The sequence below is a fragment of the Mus pahari genome, chromosome 11, assembly GCF_900095145.1.
Source record: "Mus pahari chromosome 11, PAHARI_EIJ_v1.1, whole genome shotgun sequence".
NCBI lineage: Eukaryota > Metazoa > Chordata > Mammalia > Rodentia > Muridae > Mus > Mus pahari.
In genome coordinates, this window is record NC_034600.1 from 50803881 (window position 1) to 50831043 (window position 27163).

Consider the following 27163-nt stretch of genomic DNA (forward strand, 5'->3'; position numbering starts at 1 on the left):
CTCTCTCTCTCTCTCTCTCTCTCTCTCTCTCTCTCTCTCTCTCTCTCATCATTTGCAAACTGATAAAGCTCTAGTTGTTGTCCCTAATCACAGTGAACTGTTGAGCAAGAATGTTTGTTTTCATGGGTCTACAGGTGTGGCTCTGGTAGCAGCAGCCATAGAATTCTGAAGAGCTATAAAATGCCAAATGTTCTACATTTTCCTTTGCAGATAGAGTTCAACATTTCAATTCCATGTTCTCCAACTAGTTTTACTTTACAAAACACATCTCTATGCAAACCCAGGATTTTCTTGTGTCTGAATGTATTTGCATGCCTTCACACCCTTCCTCCCAAACACTGACCCTTGGAATTTTTGGTAGGACCAAATTCGAAAGTTAACTGGGAGGTTTTCAGGAAGTGGGATGTTTCTGCAACCCACCATCACATTTTGATTCTTAACTGGAATGTTATGGGCTGACAGCTTTGCCTCATTTACTTCGCAAATATAAATCACTAGCACTCTGTTCTTACCTCTAGGAATACAGACAATGTAGTATTATTTTGGAGCCTCTATCAAAAATGCATCAAATGGCTAGATCAAGTACACAATAGACTGAAAATGCTATAGTGTGAACTTTTCTTTTACTTTCATTATTTTTTTTTAAATAGGGAACACACTGAGGACGTAGACTCTAAACTTTAGTAATGATATTTTAACTAGTCATCTCAGAACACACTTAAAGGCAAGGTGGAAGCTCCTACTCATGTACTATCTTGATAGCAGACTGTAAGAGTGACTTCTCAATTGCTGGGTTATTTATTTTTCTTTCTGAGCAGGTATATGGAAATGTTTGCATTTCTTAGAAGATACTATCCATGCCTTAGAAATCAGATCTTCAAGCATTTTAAAAAGACAAGTCAGGTGCCAGAAACAAATGGGATTTAGGTCAGAAAACTAGTACACCAACTTTCCCCAAGCATCAAGGTTTTTTATGCTTTCTTCATTTTGAGGTTCCAGATACTGAACCCTAGACGCCACATTTTACAGGTTAGGTAGGTTCTGCCACTCAGTTGCTTCTGACTTAGTCCCCAGTCTTTTCCAAGCTGCTTCATACACAGGAATTTTAACTTCTTTCAAAAAAGTTACCACAACGGTGTTATAAGACAAGCATAGCTCAACATAACACATTTTTTTATGTCACACATGTGCACACACACACACACACACACACACACACACACACACACACACACTAAGCAAATTGGAATTCCAAAAGCAAATTAGCCAGGAGTTCATTTTTGTCCCCATCACAGAAACAAGGTTGTTTAAAGCTGCAGTTGTCCCCAGTGGGAGATCAGAACAGTTCATTGCCACCTGGAACATACTGCAGAAGGACCGGGCTTGTAACACTTCAGGCATAGGAACAGAAGGAGGACACAGAAATGTAGTTGCATTCAGTAGGAGCTCGCTACTGTATCAGACTCTAGTCTTCCCCTTTCCCTTCATTGGTGTTTCAGCAGATACAGTCTGGAGAATTTGCCATTGACTTTGATTGTATGCTGTCCCAACCAGCTTTGCAGAACTCCATGTAGAACCTTCTGGATGACTGGACTCTTGTGTACTAAGCTCTAGCTGACTTCAAATGTCTCACATGACAGCTACAAGTGTCATTACGGACTTGGGGGAAGACACATAGACTTTGGAATTTTAATTTAACACAATAGCATGTGCCAAATGCTGGAAAGAGAGAGCCCCTTCTTCAAGCGTTTATTCCCCCCCCCTCAAATGTCTAAACGTCCAATGATCCATTAACTTCAAGGTAGAAGAGTTCATCCAATATGCCCCTCTAAGAGACATTTTTAAAGGCAGGCATTTTTTTTTTCCAGAGGGATATACCAAATTTAATTTCTAGGTTTGCAGTATTTTCCTAAGGGGGAAAAAACTCCTACTTTAATTTTCTTGTGATACTTATTCATTCTTTGGCTACAACCTCCTGGAATATTTTCAGGAAGAGGGAGAAAATGGACTTCTTTTCTCTCACAATGGAACTCACACCATTTCCACACTCCGGGTCTGTGGCATTTTACCTGCTTTCCTCCCCCCAGGGAGAACCAGTTAAAAACTAGAACAGTCTAGCTCATGTATTCTGTAGGTTGCCCAACAAAGAATGCTCCCAAATCATACAATAAGGCTTATGATGTATTGATCATACTGTGAGTATGACATAGTTCACAGACACAAAAGAGGAGATTCAAGTTAGATATGACTTTTCCCCAAACATATAACCAACTCTAGGTAAAAAGGGCATAGGCTACATTATGTTGAATGAAATGAACAAGTATTTTTGGATTGATTAGTGGCTGCTGGCATTGGACAAAGTCCTACAGGAATTAATACAAGAGTTGTCTGAATTGTGTTTCTTAACTACAAAAACTAGGAAATATTTAAAACTGAGAAGAAATGGATTCTAATTAAAAAGGAAAGTTAAAGTAGGAAAAGAAATTAGCCATTGAGTTCTGGGAGGGGCTTAAAGTTAGAACTAAATGATAGATAAAATTTTGATGTGCAAAGAGAATGAGACAAGCGATGGCAAACTTGTACAGACCAAAGCTCAATACCAGTGATCTGGGGTAGGAATGGAGTCTGAGGGTATTTAGTTAATATTCTGAGACTAGTGAATAGAGATCATTGCCCAGATTTATAGGTAAACCTGTGTTAGCAAGGTAGAACAAGACTGAAGCAGCATTTTTGATCAGATAAATCATCCTTTGCTGTAGATAATATGCAGAAATGGATTTTCCTTAAGATAACGTTGCTTATCATGTTTTCATAATTTAATCATATCCACGTATACTGAAAAGATCTGTGATAATGGGATACAGGAGAAGATAAGGGACCACACATCTATGATAAGTGAGGAGTGAACACGTGAATGGAAAAAAGGCAGAGGTAGGGATACTGGGACCCGACTTGTTTAGGGGGAAGAGAAGGTCTCATGATTGGGTTACTTGGTGGCTGACACAGTCACAAGGCTTCCAGAAACGAGAGAGTTGTCTCCTGTGACACTCAAGGCACAAGAACAAGAGCTACAGGGAAAGAAGCCACCAATGAGTGTGGCAGTTGTATAGAGATGAGTATTAGGTAAATGTAACACAGTGACTAGACTGCTTGGTGAAAAATGCCTATCTTTGTCAAAAGCAGCATTAAAATGTACATTAAGGACATGGGGGAGATCTGCTCCTGCAGCTTGTTTATAATTAGCAGAAACAAAATAAGTCACCATCCTAAACCAGCCATATTCTCTGACCTTTGTTACATATTTTAAAAGAAATTGAACAATGTCCTCCTTAAATTCACTGCTAGTATGTGGAAGGAGTTAAGATAGAGTTGGGCTGCAGTCTTGTCAAGCAAGTCGGGAGCAACTCTGTGATGACAGCTAAATTAGCCAGAAATATTAAGTTCCCTTAAATTCTCATTTTGCCAATTTCAGTTTTTTTTTTTTTTAAGTCCAGTTGAAACAGAACTGCTTATGTTGTCCAGGAATGCCATTTAGAAGATAACCTAACGAACATGTGCTATCCAGTGTTGGTATGTATTAGTAATAGAATATTGCAAAACTGTACTAACTCAGCATGGAAAAATGCAACGGCCAATGCAAAATGACACTACAAATCACCTCTTTTAATTAGCACAGAGCATTTATTTGAATAGTTTGTACTTGAAGTTTATGTTTGGTCATTTTTTTACGGTGGGGATCATTTGAAAACGGATACACATTGATACAGATACAAACGCATTAAGTCAATTTATTTTCCTCCCATTAGTGGAAGAAAGAAAAGTTTACAGATTTGTTTTTAAATTGAAAATATTATTTCTCTCTCTTTCTCTTTCTCTTTCTCTTTCTCTCTCTCTCTCTCTCTCTCTCTCTCTCTCTCTCTCTCTCTCTCTCTCTCTGTGTGTGTGTGTGTGTGCGCGCATGCGTGCATGCCACAGTATCTGTCCGGAGGTCAGAACAATACTGTGGTGTCAGTTCTCACCTTCCTTAAGGCCACTCGGGGGATCTAACGCAGGCCATGAAGCTTGCATGGAAAGTGCTTTCCGTATTCACCGATCCATTCTCCCAGCCCCAGATATTAAAAAGTAATAATAACAAAAGTTGTGTGCTCTTTAACAGTGGGGACAGATTCTGAGAATAACATTGTTATGTGATTTTTGTCATTTGAACACTGTATAGTTCACTTAGACTAATCTAGATGGTATATACAGCCCACTGTATACTAAGGCTACATGATGATATCTATGTATCAATATATAGATGATGATATAGATATAGATAGATTATATAGATATCATGTGTGTCTTTGTGTATATAATAAATATATTCTCCTTTACATAATGTCTATAAGTATAAATAAAACATATGAACCTATATGTTCATATATATGCATGTGGTATAGCCTATGTCATGAAGAACTAACACAAGAAGACTGAAATAAGTGCAAGAGACAGTGATGCAATCAGGATGCAGTAACCAAATGATCTTTTTTGTTTTCACAAGTAGGTATATACCCTAAAGCCATGGTAGGAGGTACAGTGCTAAAGCAAACCCATGAACCTGTGGCATAATTAATTATCACCATCACTAGCAAGTATGTCTACCAGTTAGCTCAGTGTGACTAACAATGCAGCAGGTTCTTCTTACCATAACATTCACCCTAATCCTAACCCTAATCCTAACCCTAACCCCAACCCTAATTATTACCCAACATGAGTAATGTGGTAACCATGTCAGGAAATCGAGAGGCAAAGGGAATTTCTCATCACTATAATGCACGAGAGTGCTCCTTGGTATTTATCCTGATATGGTCTGAAACATAGATATGTAGAACAAGGCTGCAAGTTTCTGAGATTGCTCTTTTCTCTGGAATCTAGTGGGATTCCAGGATAGGAACTTTAAGTATGTATACTTTGAGGTAGAAATAAAAAAAAAGGCTCTGGAATAGTATTATATAAACAGATCTTTTATCCTACCCAACCAATAAACAGCTCTTCTTTGTGTCGGAGGTGATCAACTTAAGTTACCTGTGACTACTAAGCATTTAGAATACTGCTAAAGTGATTGAGGAGTAAAGTAATTTTATACTGTATTTAATCATAACTGATTGTTTTACTTAAGTACTTACGTGTATTTAGAAAAGGTTGGAATGTGAATATGCTTTTCCAGCTGTACATTTTATGATCTAAATTAAGGCCATTAAATTTAGCAGCTAAGTTGAGATATGTATGTATCAACTACATATAGATTGTGAAGACTTGGTAAAAAATGGATACAGCGTATCTGAGTATACTGACTGCATACTGGAATTCATAATTTAGATAATTGAATTAGCTCACATATATTACTAATTAATTAACATTAATATCTTGTTTTTCAAATGTGATTAGTTGAAAATTTAAAATATGTGGTATGCAATAACTTTCTTCTTGGCAACATTGGTCATACATTTTGTGGTTTATATGTTTGTATTTACATTAAAACATTAAGTTCACTTATGCTCACATTACACTATCGGCACATATTTTGTAACAAAACAATAAGCAATTTAAAGTATTTTTAGTTACATAAACATTATGAACACATTTTCAGAGGTCCTCGCAAACACTGAACAATGGGGATCCAAGATTCCCAGAAGTCTTTGGAGACATCAGGAGATGACATTTGTCTGGGGTTTTGTAGGGGTTTCTTAGCGTGGGTGTTAGTTTTACTACCATAAGTATAACTATCCACATGAGTCTGTCTTTTCTGTGCACTGGCATATGTCTCTTTGGAATTACAAAAGGACCACAATCTGCTTTTGCCAACCTCTGTGGCATAGACACCTCTGCCAAAGCTGATTTTAGCCTACCAATATGAAGCCAGTAGAAGCTGGATCCAACTCATCACTGGCAGGGAAAGGGACTGTCGCTGGCTAGCTCTACGTAAAGTATCAGGTACAAAGACTGAGGAATCTGCTGACTTGGACACAAAATGTATGAGGGCTTCAGAGTGAACCCTGGACATTTGATTTCATCCAATGACATCTGATCCGCTGTCAGCAGATCCTGCTTAGTTAATCATTCCCCAGAGAAGCAAACCTGGGTCTACAGACATTGTCTCAGCCCTCTCACCTTGATCTTTATTTACAGACGGGGTGAGACATGAGGTCAAGTCAATGCGTTCTCGGGTCAGAGACTACTAGGTTCAAATCCAGCCTTCACTCACCTTAGTGTGAACACTTTTTCAAAACAACAACGACAAAAACTAACAACAACAACCTCAGAACTAGATAAAGTGGCTTATTCAAATCATTTTTTTCATTCTCTAGTAAATTTATAATCATTAGAGTTCTGAAAATGGTACCACATTGTTCCCATGGAGTAGACCTAGAGTGGGACCTTATTAATATACTATAGGAAACCTAAGACTTTGTGGGTGGCAAAGCAGTCAATTTACACCACATGAGAGTGCAGAGAATGAAAAAGTTCACACTCATGTAACATATGTTTTCTAGAACTATGCAGGAGTGCACAGTTAAGGTTTGTATTTAGGTGAGCAGGGAATTTAAGAAGTTTTACAGAGAGGTTCAGTTGTGTGGGATTGAAACATCATTCCAGTAATTGTTTCTGATGTTATTACAGGGCTTGGATCATTTATTTTGTTAAGTATAGATTTTTAGAGCTGATTGAGTAGGTGAATTCTAACAATCTGAGGACCAGCTTGAGGCAGGGATCCTTCCTGGGACAACACAGCCCCTTCCTTTATGGGCTTAAAGCAGAAAGAACATTTTGGTAATCAGGTGTTTGGAGCTCTTATCGATGTGCCTGGCTATCCCCTTCAGAGAGGATTTCCCTACTGTCAGGACATTGTATTTAAAGTCAGCAGTGTGCACTGAGCACATTGTAGCAACTTTCCACAAGGAGTTCTCTAGATCTCCTTCAAGTCCCTTCCCAGTCTGGGGGTCGAGCTACCCTTTCACAGCGGTCGCATATCAGATATCTTGCATATTGTATATTTGCATTATGATTCATAACAGCAGTAAAATTACAGTTAAAAAGTAGCAATGAAATAGTTTCATAGTTTGGGGTCACTACCACATAAGGAATTGTATTAAAGAGTCAAAGCATTAGGAAGGTTGAGGACCATTGGACTAGAGGGTCATCAGCTCACCCAGTCTGACTCATTTGGTGCATTTATGGATTCTCAGTGCAGGCATAATTCTTATGCAGCAGAGAAAAATCAGTTCTGTGATGCTGATTTGAACAGTGTCCCTTTTCACAGTTCTTTATGCCATTTCCTTGATCAAGTTATTTCTTTTTTCCAAATTAGAATTTGAAAAAGGAAACTACTTACTAGTTTCCTGGTTTCTCATTTCTCACAAGTGACTCCTTTAAAATTCTGAGTTATAAATTTTTTGCGATTATAACATAATATAATTTCTCCCTTCCCTTTCCTCCTTCCAACCCCCCCCCCAATATATCCTCCTTGTTCTCCTATGGTCTTTTATTATTCATTAATTGCTGTTACCTGCATATATGTATATGCACATGTACTCCTAAATGTGAATTTCTTAGTCCATATGGTGTTACTTGTACATATGTTTTCAGAGCTGACTTTGTGTTAAGTAACAGTTGTTTCTCCTGCTCTTAGCATTTCTTAGCTGCCTGTAGTTGTTTGTCTAGGGCCGACGACTATTAATGACAATGTTAGAACATAGAGAACATGGAAAGTACTATTTAAACAACTTTCAAGGTATTGGAATTTCTTTTGTACTCTGAGACAGAAATGGTTCTTGTTTCAACTGGTGTAAGGAGAGGTTATTAGACTATGGGAGGCAGCTTCTCACTGAGCAAAATCTTCAAACAAAAACCTTTTCTATCTTGATAAGCTGGTGAACCAAGAGGGAGCAAGATCACAAGTCAGACTATTCCGCAAGCTTTCAAGTCTTCAAAGAATGTGTGTCTCTGTCTCTTTTGGTGCAGTATCAGAAATGTAGGCTTTTCCAAGATAGAACTCCTTTGGCAACATATGAAATAGCTTTGTTTTTCTCAGGCTCATATTATTTCGCTCAGCCTTCACACGGGGACTGCAAATGCAAACCTCATATGACAAATGAGGAAAATGAAGATTTAGAGGAATACAAAGATCAAGAGAATCTCCAAAAGTTATGAAAATTGGTTTTGTCCGGGCAGGGTCTGGAAGCGTCCTCAGGACCTCTGAAGTCTGCCTTTGGTTTGGCTCCTTTTCACTTATTAGACTGAACAAATTAAACACGATCGTGTCGGTGAGTATGGAAAAAACTAGAGAGAACAAGAGGACTTGAAGGAGTAAATATGAGATAGAATTATATACAGAGAGGCAGATATCATCATATTTCTCTGCATAGGGCTGTCAAGGGTGGTGATTGCATGGATACGATAGCACATAAACGTTTATGTAGCAGTTTGTCCAAGGGCACAATAGTCATCTCTTTGTCTTATCTCCAAGAATACCTGGTCTACTTTTGAGCGTACTGCTTATGGGCTATGATGTGTACTCACTCGATGGCATGGGGTCATCCCTTGCCTTCTTTAAGTCTATATATAGAAATAGAAAGTAGCTACTTTGGCTAGACTGACTGGCTGCTAGGGAGATAGAAAACAGGCAGATCAATGTCACGTCTCATCTACATACTAATCACTTCACTCTTTAAGATTGTAGGCACTTGACCTTAGACCATTCACTGTAAATGGCTGGAATAACAACTGTGTTTTAGAATAGTCTATAACTTACCAGTTCTCAACCTGTGGGTCATAATCTTTGAGGGTTGCACATCAGACATTTACATTACTACTCATAACAGTAGCAAAGCTACAGTTATGACATCGCAATGAAATAATTTTATGGTTGGGGTCACCACAACATGGGGAGCTGTATTAAAGGGTCACAGAAATTAGAAAGGTTGAGAACCATTGGCCTAACAGAAATGCAAGTCACATGTATCATTTAAATTTTTCTTGAGCTCACACTCAAAAAGGATAATATTAGTTTAAATAAAACATTTTTTTCAATAAAAATCACTGTATTCTAGTTAACTCACAAGTGAAAACACCACACAGGTGGATAATGGCGGCTGCTTAAACACTTGCCAAGTCTTAGACTCTGTGCATCTAAGTATGCTTCTGAGCAGAAACAAAGGCCACTTGGAACCCATAGAACTTTGCTTAGGATTTTACACGTTCACTATTGATCACGTTTCTGGTGGTTTATTCTACACAAGAAAACGAACTAGAGCTAGAGATAGAAAAAGAGGTAGAGAAAGAAAAAAGACTAAAACCTGTGGTTTGCTGAAACAAACAAAGCCAACCCGCCACCGCACAACAGTAGCTTTATGTCATTTTTCTTGACTCCTATGTCCTTTTTCTGCTGTCTACCCTTGCTCATCACCTAAGATTAGCCTCTCTTGGCCTCTTTCCTAAATTTCATGCTATAACCACACAGCCATTTTCATGCACACGTGTGAACATTGTAGGTTAGGGCAAACAGATGAGGACTACATTGTAGGTTAGGGCAAGCAGATGAGGACAAACTTGTAGGGTTTTTTTTTTTTTTTTTTTTNTTCTCTGTATAGCCCTGGCTGTCCTGGAACTCACTTTGTAGACCAGGCTGGCCTCGAACTCAGAAATCCACCTGCCTCTGCCTCCCTAGTGCTGGGATTAAAGGCGTGCGCCACCACGCCCTGCCCTGTAGGGTCCTTTCTAAGTTGGGTCACCTCACTTGAAATCATACTTTCCAAGTCCATTCACTGTCCCACAGATTGCCATGATTTCATTCTTGTCATAGCTGAATAAGATTCCATTTGTGTGTGTGTGTGTCTGTGTCACTTACCTGTTGACAACAGACAGGTTCCATTTCCTCATTATCATTGTTACTAGCAGTAACAAACATGGATGTGGAAATACCTCTATGGAATGTATACAGTTCTTGGAGTATATGCCCAGGAGGGGAATGGGTGTATATGGTTCTCTCTCTCTCTCTCTCTCTCTCTCTCTCTCTCTCTCTCTCTCTCTCTCTCTCTCTCCCTGCCCTCTTCCCCCTTTCCTTCCCCTCTCCCTCTCCATTTCCCCCTCCCTCTCTCCTCTCTCCTCTCTTATTTCTTTTCTTTTCTTCTTTCTGTTTTAATTTTCAGGGTCAAGGTTTCATGTAGCCCAGCCTGTCCTAGAGCTTGTTATATAGCCAGACAAAGCTGTCCTAGAACTTAAACCTCTATGCCCAGCTCATAAGTAAACTTGCTCTGTTGAACTATTGAAATAGTAAAGACAAAATTAGCTACCACAATTATTATTCTATGAAGTATCAAGATAAAGAAATATGCATGCAGAGATGAAATCACTCAGACGATGTTTGCAAGTGTAACCAAAAAGCTGGGGAAGGTCATATGCCGATGAGATCCCTTCAAGATTTTCCAATTACGCCATCAAATGTTGTCCAATTTAGGTACTGCTCTCAAGGGACATTACAGCTGTAACTAAGATGACCAATCTACTAGTTTTAAAATAAGGAGAATATCCTATTACAGGAGCCCAGGAAAGGAGAACTGGAAATCAGTTACTGCAGTGGGGGAGAAGGCAGAGAAATTAAGAAATTGAGAGGGACTCCATCTGCCTTTGGTGGAGGGAGAGCTTGAAATTTAGTTCAAACTGGAAGCACCAACTGGCTTCTGGCTGTCTACCAGCAAGGAAACTGAGATGCACTTTCACGGCAGCAAGGACCTGAGACCAGCCAAGAACTCCAATAAGCCTGAGAGGGAACTTCCAGAAAATAACACCCCCTATCCCCTTCGGATACTTCGATTTTATCCCATGGACTCTAAGCTGAGAACCCAACTGAGCCACGGTGGGACTAGACATCTACATAATTGTGAAGTAATAAAGGGGGTGTTTTAAGTCACTAAAACTTGTGGTGATTTGCTACAGAAGTAATTGAAAATTAAGACAGGCTGTAAAAGTCTGTAATTAAGCCTTAGGCTGACTTCCTAGATCAGGAAGATAATAAATGATTCAAACTTATCTGCATATAGAAATCTGGATCCAACAGGGACTTTAGCAATAATGTATACTGTCAATTGTTATGAAGTGCTACAAATGAATCAGATAGGAAGTAATTTATAGTTCTATCTCCTGTAATTTCCTGGGATAAGAAGTCTTTGACTTGGAAAGTAGAATGTCTCAATGCAGACAGCTGCAATGTCCTCTCAGAGCATTAATTCTCCTATATCAACAACTGCAACAGAAATGTTTTCATAGTGCAGTGAGGAAAGAAAAACAAAAAGGCTTTATTCAGGAGCATTGGTCTTCTCTCTTGACTTTGGCTTTTAAATCAGGCCCCGGTATCTTACTACCTAATATATTTATTTTTGAACCCATAAATCTTCAAGAGATTATCCAAGGAAAAAGAAGACTGTCTGGAGGATGTTATCTTCATGAGTTCGTTGGCCTTGCTTTTCATCTTAATCCAAGGCCAAATTAGGGATGTAAAATATAGGTAGGAAAGTAAATCAAAACCAAGGTTGAAACCCGTCACTGACTGTGGGAGGTTAAGTTAAATACGTAGAGTCTATGACGGTCAGTCTATCTTGGTGACACATCATGCAAATCTTGGCTTATTTCTCATCCTTCTGAATGAAATATTTAATTCCAAGGATATTTATGTTCGTTTTCCGAGCAGCACACCATAGTGCATCTCAGGAAATTATAATTAAATGACCTGGCTGTGTTTCTTTCAAATCAGATGGATGATGAAGGATCAGAGTAAGCTGCAGGCTGGGACAAATTGTGACCCACCACTATTAACACACTGCCATTCCCCAGAGAGCCAAAGGAATAGACACCTGAAATGCTTTTTTTTTTTTTTTTCTTTCTGAATTACCACCAGGTGAAATTTGTGATGCTGATACTTGTATAACAAAAATAAAACACTTCTCTTCTTTGCAAACGGAAGTGATCTGAATGGAATTTTCACATTCCAACCACTTGCAGTGAAGTTACTGGTTAAAACGTTATGTTTCAAGGACAACAACAACAACTACATCAATAACCCTAACTCTACAAGAAATCTACAAGAAGCTGTTCACACAATAAGATTCACTAATGCTAAAGGACCAAAGGGAGGCATTTCAAACCTTAATCTCTCCAAGTGTACTAGTTCCACAGCGTAATGTTCAAGAAACTCACCCTTCCTCTAGTGGATAGATTTTAGGAGCCCAAATTCAGTGATAAAAGGAACAAACAGTCAAAGGTTTTTCTAGCACTTGGAAAAGAATTGACTTAGAAGGAGGATACAGAGAGATCTAGTTAAAGGAGAAATCAACAAACTGGAACAACAACAACAACAACAACAGCAGCAGCAAAAGCATAAATCCAAGCTTAGTTTGGTTAGAAATTTACTTTTTAAAAATGCAAAAGCACCTAGGAGTAGTGCAGAGAGACCTGACCCGACTTAGAAACAATCAAAATTAACTTAGACTTAATCAAAGTTAACCATATAGGAGTACAAACCAATAGTCCTATAGATACCTCTGAAATCAAGACTGGATATTCTTATAATTTCTTTCAGAATGTATGTCAAGAATCTTTTTTTCCCTCCATTTATTTACCTTTGCAAGAAGATCTCGTTTAGTTAAAATCTGGTAGAGAAGCTAGGGTTGAAAATAGACTTTCGTAGAAGTTCCCTGGTTATTTCTTGGTGCGTCTTGGTCAGTAGCTTCTAGGAGTTGTTGTGTGGGTATATAAATCTCCCCCAAAATCCCCATAAATTAATAATCCCTTTATCTTGTGGTCTCTCCCACTCTCTCAGACACACCTGGTTCCAGAAGAGTGTGTATCAATTGTCCCAGATGATTGCTTCATCTAATGCAGCTGCTGCTCTTTGCCCAGAATATTTTTAGAGGCTTCCAGCTGAAGTGAAGGCCACCCTGGGCTAGAGTCTACCTGAGACCACAAGATCATTTAAGAGACTTGAATGTTAAACTCAAGGCAGATCATGTTTTTCATCTATATAAATGGAATATAATAATTGGACTTTTTTTTTTTTTTGCTTGTGTTTTTAAGACTGAGTTTCTTTATGTAGCCTTGGCTGTTCTGGAACTCTGCAGAATAGGCTGGCCTCAAATTCAAAGATCCACTTGTCTCTGCCTCGAGTACTGGGATTAAAGGGGTGTACCACCTAGGGATAACTGGGCGATTTTAATCTGGTCCTGTGACATCTCTAAGAAGAGTAAGAACAGAAGTCCACTGATACAAAATTTAAGTTTACCAAGGCCCCAGAGTGCAGAGCATTGAGTATTTTTTAAATGAAGAAATAAATGCAAAAACAAATTCTGAAATACCACTATGCATTAAAAAATCCTAATATATTTCATTCTATTGTATACATTTAACCATTCATTGTAACAGTGTCTTTTACTGGAATACTAGTACTATGTTCTGTAAACATTGGTTTCTTCCTTCATTTCAGTGCACCAATGTTCCTGACTACCAAAGAATAATTAGAGAAGGAGCATACACTTAGATAATATGTTTTTATTTGATTTAGTTCTCTCTCTCTCTCTCTGAGAAAATTTCCCAAGAAAGTGTTTGTTATGTAGCCCAGAATGACCTTGCACTCCTCATCCTCTGACTTCAGCCTCCAGTTGCTGAGTGCTCTAAATACAGATGTGCACCAGCATGCTTTGCCTGTTGGATGTTTTTAAAATTATGTTATGATTGAGCTATTTCAGATGAAAAAAAGGTCACGAGTCAAGAAATGTTACAAAAGACCAAATAGTGAAAAACATATATGAGCAATACAAAATGAAAAGGATGACTTCCACAGTCTGGAATTATGCTATGGTTCTTATAACTATTCATGTAGTTAGAACATTCATGGTTGTCATTAGGTGTGGACTAAATAACTCCACACAGAAGACTGTGAGACAAACATTTCACTATGTGAGCGTCAGTCTTGTCCACACTAATACCACAGGAAGAGAGTTGTGATCCATGCCTGTTGACAGAATTAATGTGCTGGGTATTAGACCTGTTCATGCAGCTTACCTTTTAGAAGTATGTATGAAATGCACCATTCTGTGACGTTTGATACATCCAAACTCCCTAAGGATAGGACAAAGAGCCTAAGGATAGCCTCAAAAAGAGTGTTCATGGGAACAATTAACAATGTCTAGCATTGAGAATTGTGATTGATTGTTTTTCAAATCATGTTTTGGACAGAGAGAAACCAATAGCATGGTAGAGGCCTCTGAAACACATTTCTAAAACAAAACTCAAGTACCCATAAATACCTGTCTCCAGAGTTTGCATTACGTATCGGAAGTCTACATGTTATCTAGAAGTCTACGTGTTATCTAGAAACTTTCTCTGCCTCAGTTGCCTATCATATCTTCAAGTTGCCCTTTCAGCTAATTTTGAGTCCATTATATTCTTGTTATCTTCTCTACTAGAAATGCTCAAGTCCTAGCCAACATTCTAATTTGGACTTGAAGAATGCTTTCCTAATCCTCTCCAATTCATGTTTATAAACACAACACAACACACACACACACAAAACAGTTACTAAACATGACAAACTTTTGAATAAACATTTAAATGACTTTATTCATAGGACTGATACAGCCATCTATGACATGCTCTAAATTACTCATTGCCAGTTTTATTGACACTTTCTAATTTGAATTAGCAATAGGACCCAGTAAAAGCCACAGACAACCTTGTAGCTGACTGTCGTCATAAGCCTACACCCTAGCTATCAAGTCATGAGTACAAGTGGCATGTAATTTTGGAGACTATGCATCCCCCTTCTGTCTTGTGCATCCCCTTTATGTCTCCTACTGGATTGGATGTTGTGTGATCTTAGATATCTACTATGCAGATCTAGATCTTCCTAATTTATACTTGAAAGGGAACTTTTTCTCCTTTTCAGATTCCAATGTAAGATAAGGAGAAACAAGTGCAAAAATTTGTGTAACAACATAACATGTTAACCAAATACTCATTGAAAGACAATGCACTCAAGTGTTTGTATCTGCATTTTAATAAATCTTCAAGAATAACTTATCTGCTTTCAAGGGAGGGATAAATCCCATTATAATGTTGAAGTCAGATATATTTGGATTAGTTAGAACTTCTCAGTAGTTTTTTTTTGCATTAAATTAAGAGGTTATTTATTTATTTATTTATTTTGTCAGGGACTAGTTTTATTAGGGGAAATTATTAGACTTCACAGAGGCAAAGTTCTTGTTAGATAAGGATGTTACTTTGGCTTAATAAAGAAAATAGATGACATTCTGCCCTACATTACCCCAAATGGCAGATTTAAATCTGAAGCTACTGGGGGCTTCATCAAATCGTACAAAAATTAGACTAGGAGAACAAGAAAAGAAGATATCAAGAAAATGAGCCTGTTCTGTAGCCCTTTTAGGTCTCTGTACTGGCCCCCTATAAACCACTTGAACACGAAGCAGTGTACTCTGAGACAACCTGAGCAGGGCAAACTGATGTCTTCAGTTTCAAACAGAATTGTAGCTTTGGGCACTTGGTATTTATCTCAAGAAGATGAGCTAAATTATAATAGAAGTATGAGAAATCTATTTACAAACTTACCTTTTTTTCGCAGAGTCAATTTTGATTTTTTTTTTTTTTATCATTATAAGTGCACGCTTGGGTAAAGAGAAATTTAGCAATCATGTGAGGAAGGAAGGTGAAGAGACAGAGAAGGTATTTTCTAATAAAATGTGTAAAGAAAATGAAAGAAAGGCTTTACATAAAATGGTTTCCCTTTTTATTTTGATTTTTGTTTCATTTTTATTAGAATCTCCTCAATACGTACTGGATATATTGTCACCCTCTTTTCCTAGAAAAGGCCGTTTGTTCTTTGTTAATTCAAGTGAAATCAGTCCAGCTTTGTTGCTATTATCTGAATATGCCAAGAATAAAATTTAACATGAAAGGCTGATTCAAAAGGGGTGCTGGATATCAGACATTGGGTCACCTAGAAGCATCCTATCTACTTGCAGAACTTGCGAAGGATTCGAGGAGAGGATTTAAGAAGAATGCACAGCATCCATTAATGATTCATGATAGGCTGATGTGGGAGGTAGGAGGTGCAAAGAGCTATATATGTTATGGAAAAATCTTCATTATATGCCTGAAAGCATTCTCCTTCTCACTGGAGGAAGAAATGTAGCATCTCCCATTCATGCCACAATATAAACAGAAAACTAAGGACATAAAATTGAATGACCATATTAATTAATATTCCACGATGTATTGACCACCTGCTATTTAGGACAGTAATTTTTCAACTGTGAGCCACAATTCATCTTTCAGCTATGAAATAAATTCAATGGGTTAAACCCAACATCTGTTGTTCTTCATGTATTTAAATGAATGGAAGAGAATAATCAATTTCTTCACGTGAAACCTTGAACACCTGTGTATGTCTATTCATAACCTAGGTTTTCATGTTAGGATCTGATAATTAAAAAGTTTGTGAGTTCATTGATATCGAGTATTGCCAGTTTTTCAATAACATGAGAATTACCACAATAACCATCTCTGGTATGGTGGAGTTCTGGTGTATTTCTACTTATTCTCTAACAGTTGGTTTCCAGAAGCAATATCACTGCACAAAAAGGTAGAATTGATGAGACGTTTTCCTCGGGTCATTCATCTGTCCAAATCTCTACTCATGTCATACTAACGGGACATCTTAATTTCACAGTTACAGTTGCTAGCTCAATTGCCCCTCTTTCTTAGTGACAATTTAATAGAAATAATGATTTGACATTGTTTTAGTGGGCAGAAATTTAAGGATTTTTGAGGCTGGATTTTTTTTTTTTTTTTTTTTTTTTTTTTTTGGGGGGGGGGGGGGGGGGGTTTTTTTTTTTTTTTTTTTTTTTTTTGGAGAGGGGGTTCGAGACAGGTTTTCTCTGTATAGCCCTGGCTGTCCTGGAACTGACTTTGTAAACCAGGCTGGTCTCGAACTCAGAAATCCGCCTGCCTCTGCCTCCTGAGTGCTGGGATTAAAGGCGTGCGCCATCACACCCGGGTAGGCTGGATATTCTTTTAGACATTCCTTGTGAACTATCTAAAACTGCTTGCTGTCACTCTGTTGGACTCTTCATTGTTGACAGCCCCTCCGTTTGTTCTCTGCATTTGTATACATTTCATTTTAAGGATCTGTTATCTCTAGTTGCTAGAGATGAGGAAACAGAAAGAAACAATAGAAGACATTTTAATCAGCTGAATTGATCTTGTTATACTGAGGTCAGCATACTTTAGGATTTTATATTTCTCTTGGTTTTCAAACCTAGGTACCCAATAAAAAGTGTACGGCTCTGCCAAAGCCTGACATATACAGAGGTGGATGCTCATAGCCGACCATTGAACTAATCTCTGGGTTCTCAATCAAGGAGTTAGAGGAAGGATTGAAGGAGCTGAAGGGGTTTGCAACCCCTTGGGAAGAACAACAATATCAACCAACCAGAGCTTCCAGGTTCTAAACCACCAACCAAGGAGTACACAATGGAAGGACCCATGGCTTCATGCATATGTAGCAGAGGATGACCTTGTCAGGCATCAAAGGGAGAAGACACCCTTGGTCCCATGAAGGTTTGATTTCCCCCTTGTAGGAGAATACGAGGGTAGGCAGGAGAGAGTAGGTGGGTGGGGGCACACCCTCATAGAAACAGGAGGAGGGGGGATGGGATAGGGGGTTTCTCAGGGAGGGGGAGAAAGGTGATATATTTGAAATGTAAATAAAGAAAATATCCAATAAAAAAGCATACCCTAAAAATGACTTTAAAATATAACCAGTGCCAGAACTGTTGTACAATGTACACTGGAAGCTTAGAATTTGAGCATCTTTGTGCCAGACACTGCAATTATAGGTTTATTTTATATTTCAAAATGAGGGCAGTCTTGGTGAAACATTTGAATGAGCAGTTACCATTCACGGAATACAGGTTGATAATCTTCAACATACATCTCATAGACGTTCCAGTAAGAAAGAATGTTATTCAACTCAGAAGAAAAGGAAAAATGTTATAAACGATAATTTTATAAAGCTAAAGAAAAATTGAGAGTATATATTAAAAACCTGTGTTAATCACTAAAGAGTACTAAAGGCATTAGAATACAGAGAGTCTTAAGAATAAAATTCAAATAAGAGGGAGTTCAGAGGGAACCAAACCAATGGCTCATTCCAATGAACATTTCAAGTTAAGATGTATAGACAGAAGAATATACTGTGATACACTACAGCGAGATGATTTTTCTTTAGTTTTTTTTTAATGGTATGCTTTTCTCCCTTTTTTTTTAATATTTTGTTTTCCTTAGGAGGGATGCAAAGGAAGAAGGCAGATATGAAGGGGTTGGGGAGATGAGTGTAATTGATATGAAGGAATGGGGGAGATGAGTGTAATTGATATGAAGGGGTGGGGGAGATGAGTGTAATTGATATGAAGGGATGGGGGAGATGAGTGTAATTGATATGAAGGAATGGGGGAGATGAGTGTAATTGGGGTGCATGATGTGAAATCCACAATTAACCATTGAAAAATTAACAGAAAAGCTTTTTGCAAAACAGTTATATTTTTTGCCTTCAATTTCTTTTTGTTCAGTTTCTTAAACCCATTTAAATCTCTATGTAATCTTCACATTTCTTATCTGGATCTCGATAATAGCCTGGTAAATTGATCTCATGAATAGAAGAACGTGCCATTCCCTTGGTTTAACACTCTTTCACTGGCGCCCCATCCATTTCACTTAAGAAGTGGCAGTGGGTGGGCAGGGGAGCAGGGTCGGGGGAGGGTATAGGGGACATTTGGGATAGTATTTGAAATGTAAATGAAGAAAATATCTAATAAAATAAGTTAAAAAAAAAGAATGGCAAAGTGCTTACTGTGTTCTGAAAATGTTATCTAATACTCTCCTGTCCACGATCTCTGCCTCCATTTGCTTCAGAACCCTCTTGTTCTTCTGCTCCAACAAAACTGATACCTTTGGTAAACACCAAATAGTAATATTTTAACAATAAAAGGGATCACAAGGCAAAATCTCTGTAAAGGATATAGCAATTCAAAGCAAATGTCATGCACCTGTGAATACCTGAGCTCCCATCTAAACATAAACCAAAAGGTCACTATCTTCAAAGATGCTGGAGACTATTGGAAGCAAACCCATAAGGACTTTTCTTTTTCTGCTATTAATAAGTGATAACTATTGAGAACCCATTCAGAAATGTTTGCCAAGATTTCTTGGAGAGAGAAGCAGTGAGTTTAAAATTTTTACTTCTCTTATTTATTATTCCAAAGTAACTATATATTTATATGTGCATTCCCAATTATCTGTCCCAAATGTATTCCAGATTCCAGTTTCAGTTGCCTGCTCACATTCCCTCTATCGAGCTATTCTCTTTGGAAGAGGTAAGAAACAACTGTGAATGAGTGCCTTAATTAGTATCAACAATTCATTGCTACGTCTATTTAGCTTGTGCAAAACTGGAACACTGTGTGAATAAGAGGTTTAATGCTAAAAGCAACGTTTTTGTTTTTGTTTTTGTTTTCAACTCTTCTATGTTCTGATGCTGTACTGGCTAGTTTTGTGTCAACTTGACACAAGCTGGAGTTATCACAGAGAAAGGAGCTTCAGTTGAGAAGTGCCTCCATGAAAGCCAGCTGTGGGGCATTTTCTCAATTAGTGATCAAGGGGGAAGGGCCCATTGTGGGTGATGCCATCCCTGGGCTGGTAGTCTTGGTTCTATAAGAGAGCAGGCTGAGCAAGCCAGGGGAAGCAAGCCAGTAAGAAACATCCCTCCATGGCCTCTGCATCAGCTCCTGCTTCCTGACCTGCTTGAGTTCCAGTCCTGACTTTCTTGGTGATGAACAGCAGTGTGGAAGTGTAAGCTGAATAAACCTTTTCCTCCCCAACTTGCTTCTTGGCCATGATGTTTTGTGCAGGAATAGAAACCCTGACTAAGACAGATGCTGTCTCTACTTTGGAGCCAAGAGGTGAAGTGGGTAGGTAGACAAGAAACTTCACTTGCTACTCTGAGTCACAGTCATGGCTTTTCTTGCTTCTTGAACTGAACTGGTTGTATGATTATTGTGTAAGAAGAGGCAAAGTTGTCAATCATAAGCCATAATGGCCTCAACTCCTCACGTCAGGAGACAGTGAGATTCAGACCCTACTTCCTGTTTCAGGAGCAGCTGGGAATGGTAAGAGTGAGTTTCTGACACCCAAATCAGAAGAACAATATCTGCTTGTCAGGTTCATGTCCAACTCTGACGTGATAGTTTCTGTTGTATCATACTATGTATTATTGTTATCTTATAGAATCCTGTTCTTTTTAAATTCTAGAGAGAAAGGGAGTGGCTCCAGAGAGGAGAGGAGGAGTAGAGAGAGGGAAACAATGACTAGAGAGAGAGAGAAAAAAATCTAGTTTCAATAAAAAATAAAAAAAAATTTATAAAATTGAAGATGAGTAGAAGTGATTGACCTTGTGCATAAATGTATGTTGATTTCAATATGGCTAGTAGAGAGAAAGTGTGTAATAAAATAATAGAAAAATGAATCTATTAGAACTGGATATACTTATATTCATCTGGCCCCTTTTATTCTTCAAAGAGAAAGATAGTATTTCAGCAGACTACTAAAAATGGAAAGTATCTGTGACATTTATGCTGGTGTGTACTAACAAGCATAATTTTCTTACATAATAAATGAGAAAAATACTTTGATATATGAATGCTTTTTCTTGTGTTGACAGAAATTTGGCAGTCAACACTCACTACCTCTCATACACCGAGTGTCTCAACTAACCACTGGTCTTCTCTTGCAAATCGGATAATCTGTATCCATTTAATAAAATAATGATAATAATGTTTTCCTGTGTGCAATACAAAACCATGAAACAATGGACTGTTTATTTTGGCTCAGAGACTTCGTGCAAAGGTCCTTCTATGTTCTCCAACACAAAATTCTACTTATAAATTCATAGCACCCAAAAAGTTAAGCAGAGGAAAACCATGACTTTAGCCTTTCTGTTTGGCCAAAATAAGAAATTTAGGGAACACAATAAGCTTCTTAAAATTATTTTTAAATTAGCTAATAGAATCTATGAGTGTGCCAAACCTTTTGCCTCAAACTATTTCCAAAACTTCTCTGGCTATTGCTGTAGTTCGAATTTACATGCTTCTCTTTTATGTTAACTACTACCTCAACCCGAGTCATATCTTCGTTTTCTAAACCAGAAAAAAAAAAAAAAAGATTATTTCTTCTCTTCTTTCCAAAATAGGTTCTGTACCCAAAGACAAACTGAACCAAATCAAAATCAACCCAAGCAGTAAGAAAAGCCAAGACAGTCTTCAGAGATCTGCTTTTAAAGCAGATAATCTCTTTGGCAGATGAAAATCATTAGCAGGAGAAACTCTAAAACTGAAAAAAAAATCAGTCATTAACAGTTCAGAGAAGATCTGCCACATGGACAATATTAATCCGTGTGGCAGAATTCTAAATTACATCTGCAGGACAGAGTAGCAGTGACTGAAAGACCTAGAATCAATCTATCTGTCTGTCTGTCTATCTATCTATCTATCTATCTATCTATCTATCTATCTATCTATCTATTAATTCAATTCTGTAAAGCTCCACTTGTAGCTGCAGGCTCTGGAATAAAAGACGCTCTGCAGGCATCTTTAACTAAGACTGTCAATGGTATGCATGCAGAAACAACTCTAACCTATTCTTAAATGTTGAGGCTGATCAATGCAATTGAGAACTCCAAAGTACCCATGATTACCAAGGTGTCAAGTTATTTTGGGGCATTATGTACTTAATAAGGGCCAGTGATGCAAAAAAGCTAAAGGCTCATTCCAGTTTATTTTCCAATAGTAGTATATTTGACAAGTTTCTAGATGTTGAAGGCACCAAGTACATGGCAAAAAGTTGTGGCTGTGGAAGGAACTACAAGTCACTGCCTAAACACACCATGAAGCTTTTCCAGAATCTTCAGCAGTGCACAAGATCACACAGTATCCTGTAGTACACCGATCTCTCTCTAGCTCTTGACACCCTCGGTTACTCTTTACCTTCCACCTTGTGTAACAAATACTATAGAACTTGTCTGTTTGCTATGGCTAACCTATAAATGGGTTCCCAGTGGAGACTATCTTATTCATTTATCTCTTCTCAGAACTTTTCATAGGACCAGACAGTTCAGAGATGCTCAGGAAGTGATAAATTTCCTGGCATTGGTTTTTATTTGATTGCCTAATATTTTAATTATAGGTAGGTAAGGATGCCAAAATAGTCCAATTATTTTGTTTTCATGTATAAGTAATATGCCCTCAAGAATTTCTGTGATCTGACAAAACAAAGACACAATCTCAGCATGCCTATTAATTATTGACATGAATAGACAGACACTCAATGATGTTTATTGAATGCACTCATGTTTGGGTGGACAAAGCTATGAACAAAGTCTAACAATAATAATTGCACCATTGTGTTAAGTTTTGGATGACTTTCCCTCAAAGGCCAATATGTAAAGGCTTGGACCTCAAGGAGGGGATACTGAGAGGTGACATGGATCCTTAGATGGCGAAGCCTAGTGGGAAGTCTTTGGATAATTAGCAGAATAGCTTTAAAAGAGCTCTTGTGACCTTAGTATTTTCATTTCTCCCTGTCTTGGCATGAGATGTGAGCAGAGCTTCTATTCTGACACGTTCCACTGCTGTGTACTCTGACATGTTGTTCTTGCCATCAGCCCAAACCAATGAGGCTATCTGATCTTGGACTTGAACCTCTACAAACACAGGCCAAGATAAACCTCTCCTTAGTTTTTATATCTATGTCATTTATTTTAATATAGTGGTAGAAAGGAGATTAGTATCCTCGAGTCATTTAATTTATTCAACAAGCCCTTACTATGTGCTCAGTACTAAACTGAGTACTTACAGGTTCAGCCATAAGGGAAAGAGATATAGATAGTCCCTGCTATAATGGAATTTTTAATTTAGTTACAGCATAGATGTGATTGAAGTCTTCACACAAGCCCATAGCATGCCCATACAAGCCCGCAGTGACATGAAAGGACGTGTGATCTAGTATGAGCATTACAGGGTTCTCAGAAGGTCAGTCAAAATAAATAGTTGATCCTAATCAAAGTGACAGCACTTAACCATGTCGCCTTCTTAGAAATCATGTGTTCAGGCACAAAACAAATGGTTATAAAAGGTAACAAATTATGATTGTTCACGTTGCTACTTAGTAACTAAGGATGAGTGACAGAAGATACATGATCACTTTATAATCACTGGAAGCTCTTAAGATGAAATCTTTGATAATGCTGCCTGTTTATGCGTGATCTTTTGAAAGAGAAGAATATACTGTGACCTAAGTTTCTTTTTATTATTCTTAACCATACCATAATTCTTGTGTGTGTGTGTGTGTGTGTGTGTGTGTGTGTGTGTGTGTGTGTATCAGGTATGTGCAGGTGCCTGCAGAAGCCAAAGACATTGGATCTGCTGGAGATGGAGTCATGGGTGGTTATGAACCACCTGACCTACATGCTGGGAACCAAACTCAGTTCCCCTTGAAGAGTAGCAAGTACTCGTAACAGATGGGCCATTTTTCCACCTCCCAAATTCGTTTACTAGTTGTAAATACTTTAAATCCAGAAGCTCAACCATCTCACCCCCCTCCCTACTGAGGTATATAAGAAAAATTTTCAATCATTTCATGTTTTAAAAAAACAATGCCTTGCCCATACTCTTCAATCACTCAGGAAAAACAGCTAAATGAAATATTGGTCCAACTTTCCAAAAAAGTTTTTTGGGCAGAAGACAAGCATGGAAAAATCCAAGCCCAAAGGAGAAATTTCCAGAAATTTAGAAGCAAGTGAAAACAGGGGTTATAACAGTTCAGCATCTGCGCCAGGAACAAAGTATATATGATATTATTTATTGCTGAAAGCTTCTCGGGGAGGCAGCATCTGGTTTCAGTGAGGTCTTGCTTTCATCCCGTCCAGCAGCTGGACGGAGCTCTGCAGCCCAAGGAGTACTACCCATTTGCCAAGGTGACACAACAAGTTAGTGACTCTTTCCAGATTAGACCACAAGAGCCTCTTGGTTCCTTGAATGCCAAGAATCAGTCCCATGACCAGGAGAGAGTCTAGCACTTCTTTTTGTTTTGACTTTTAAGTGCATCCTTCAGCTTTGGGTTTTACTGGTATTGGTACTTTCGGAGTCCCCAAGAATCACCCTTTTTTTTTTTTTTTTCATTTGGATACATTTCTACCATGGGTGGCTCAGATGTCAATTTGTTTTGGTGTGAATGCCAAACTCTCTTCCAGCCTTCCATTAGATTTATCCATCTAGGCTGCATGGGGGTGGCAGGAGGGTAAAATGTGGCCTTGCGGCGTTCTGCTCACTGAGGACAGGGAGATAGGTAAGTATCATTAGCTAACTCTGAAAGAGAACCTGGGGCTTTACTTGTCCCCAGAGTACCTCTCAGAGGCAGGGAAAACCTGCTGAGGAGATCAACTCAGCCAGAAGAAAGCATGGTAGCTTTTGCATCAATTTGAGCTCTTTTCTCCACAAGTACTGTTTTACCCAGAATTCTAGCAAAAGGAAATGAGCTCCCCTATTTTTTTTTTCATCATGTGTTATCCATACTCACTGAAGAAAGGATGCTGTTTTCAAAGTATATGCTTTCCCACATCCTAATAAGACTATGCTATTTGAGCTGCATGGTCTAACAAGAGAATGAGGAGGGCAACAACACATATAAAGAAATGCTGACATTAGTAAAATAACTAGCCAAAGTGTTCACCAACCAATACCTTTCTCTGTCTGTACACATATACTGGAAGACATTAGTTAGAACTACTAGTACCATTAATAATTATTATTACAATGCACTATATTTATAATATTGTGAATTAGTATTATCATAGATCCAAATACCAATTTTAAGGAAAGAAAGGGAAAAAACAGATGGAAGAGAATGATAATCATCCTTCATCTCTCAACTTCAAGCTGGTAGATAACAATTCAATGAGAAGGTCAGAAAACTGAAGGAAGCCTGTCAGTTGTATAAATGGACAGAGCATATTCTACAACATATGAAAGATTTTTAGGAAATAAGACCCCAATGTGTCACTGGATACTGTAATGGTTACAGACAAGGCACAGAGACAACACACACACTTCCGGAATTCACAGCATTCCCAGAAGACACAATATTTTAATAATGGAAAACACATCTGCTATGAGTGACAGACTACAAGTCTGAAAGAAGAGTTCTAATAGAAACACATGAGAGTTCCTATACAACTGGACTTAGGACAAGTTTATATTAAACTTATTGCAGGTGTCCAAATGCAATATGAATGCAGAATTTTCCTCTTTGTTTCTTTTACGTCATATTTAATTAAAGCAGAAGCAGTAGGAACCAATCATAAGAAAGTGATGACCCATCAAAGATGTGGACTGTAATTTCGGTTCACGCATGAATTCTAGTTCACTGACTTATTATTTCACGGTTCAACCATGTGAATGCCAATATAACACTATTCACTCATCTATGACTGGGTTGAACATTATAGTCATAATCAGCACAAGAAATCCCTCATCTCTTAATCAAGCAGTGGTGTTTATTTCAAAGTTCAGTTACTCTTAATAAAGTCTCAATTTGGGTTTTTAAAATGAAAATGTCATCTAAGGAAAATTCTTAACATTGTCTCCCCCAAACTGCATTTTCTCAACCTTCCAACATTTTTTATTTGAGAAGATGTAGTTCCAAATAATAAATTCCTCAACCAGTCATTCTGGTGTTACATGCTATGATGTGTACTCTAACGAATGCCAGAATGGGTCACCTGAAAAATACTTTCAAATATTACACTTTATCTCCTTTCTCTAAAATACGTATGTCTTTACTGAACACCTGTAAATAATTACACATTCTGCCAATCAAGTGCAAACAGCCAAGTTTCAAAGTTTTCCCCAACCACCTGTCTATAATTGTTTTGACTGTGCCAGTTTCAGCAAAAGGCACACCAGGTAATTAACCAGGACGAATGTAATTCAAACCAACACCTCTGCTTTAAGTGTATGTTCTGTTTTTTTTTTTTTTTTTTTTTTTTTTTGCCTGACAAACTTTAGGTAGTTTCAAAGTTTCTTCAGCATGCCCATATATCTCCGCTAAAGAAAAACAAACAGTAGCCATCCAAAATTTGAGATTTTTTTTTTTTTACATTTTTTCCTTCTTAAGTCCTCTCTCCATCACTGATCCCCAAGACAGCCTTCTTCCTTTTCTTTTCTCTATTGTGTCTCCCTATTTGTTCCCAAGGTCAGACCTACTCTAAGCTGTTTTTATGTATTGAACCACATGAAGAAGATCCTATTTGTACCTTAGCCAATTTTCTGCTGGCCCTTGTGAGGAGATTGGCACAGCCCATGGATTTATGGGCAGGTGGTTGGGGCAAACTTTTGAAACTCAGTTGTTTGTACTTGATTGGCAGGGTGTGCAAATATTTACACAGAGTTCATGTTGTATGTCATGTTGCAGAGCAGGGGACCCTGGTATCTAAGGCCACACAGCTGGGAAACAGCTGAGCCAGGATTCTAGGCAGCCTGCCAGACCCACGGTCACCAACAGCCACTGTTCTATGTAGCCTCTTTTGTATCCTTATGAGTTGCACTTGTGATGGATATGGACTGTTGATAGGTTCTAAGTAAGAAATTAGAAGTGATACCTATGCAGTTAGCCTCTAGTGCACTTGAGAAGACCACAGCTCTCACTTCATCAAACTGCTACACAGTTGGTTTGAAAGGTAGCTGATACACAGAACACTTCCTTGAGGTTGTCTTAATTACTTTCTCCACCTTAAGTCTTGCCTATTCTGTAATGAGGCTCACTGATGGAAGCAGGAACAAAATACTATCTAGAGGCAATAATGACCCCCAACAAATGGCAAAAAGTAAATAAAGACAAAAATCTAACTTCTTAAATGTCACAATTATTCCCTGTACCCATACTCCAAAATAAACCAAATAACAGCTTGTTTTTCCTTTCTTTCTTTCTTTCTCTTTCTTTCTTTCTTTCT

At 38.1% G+C, this 27163-nt stretch overlaps 1 protein-coding gene across 5 annotated transcripts in view; it reads right to left on the reverse strand.

Annotated features, from left to right (window-relative positions):
• Nucleotides 1-27163, reverse strand: part of Ghr (growth hormone receptor) — a 239372-nt gene that overhangs the window by 135356 nt on the left and 76853 nt on the right. The window contains exon 1 of one of the 5 annotated variants that reach the window (XM_029543886.1): nt 12654-12863. The exons of the other annotated variants lie outside the window; for them this stretch is intronic. The gene's annotated coding sequence lies outside the window, so the exon portion shown is untranslated. Of the gene's footprint in view, nt 1-12653; nt 12864-27163 lie in introns of those variants that run through there. 5 annotated transcript variants of the gene reach the window in all.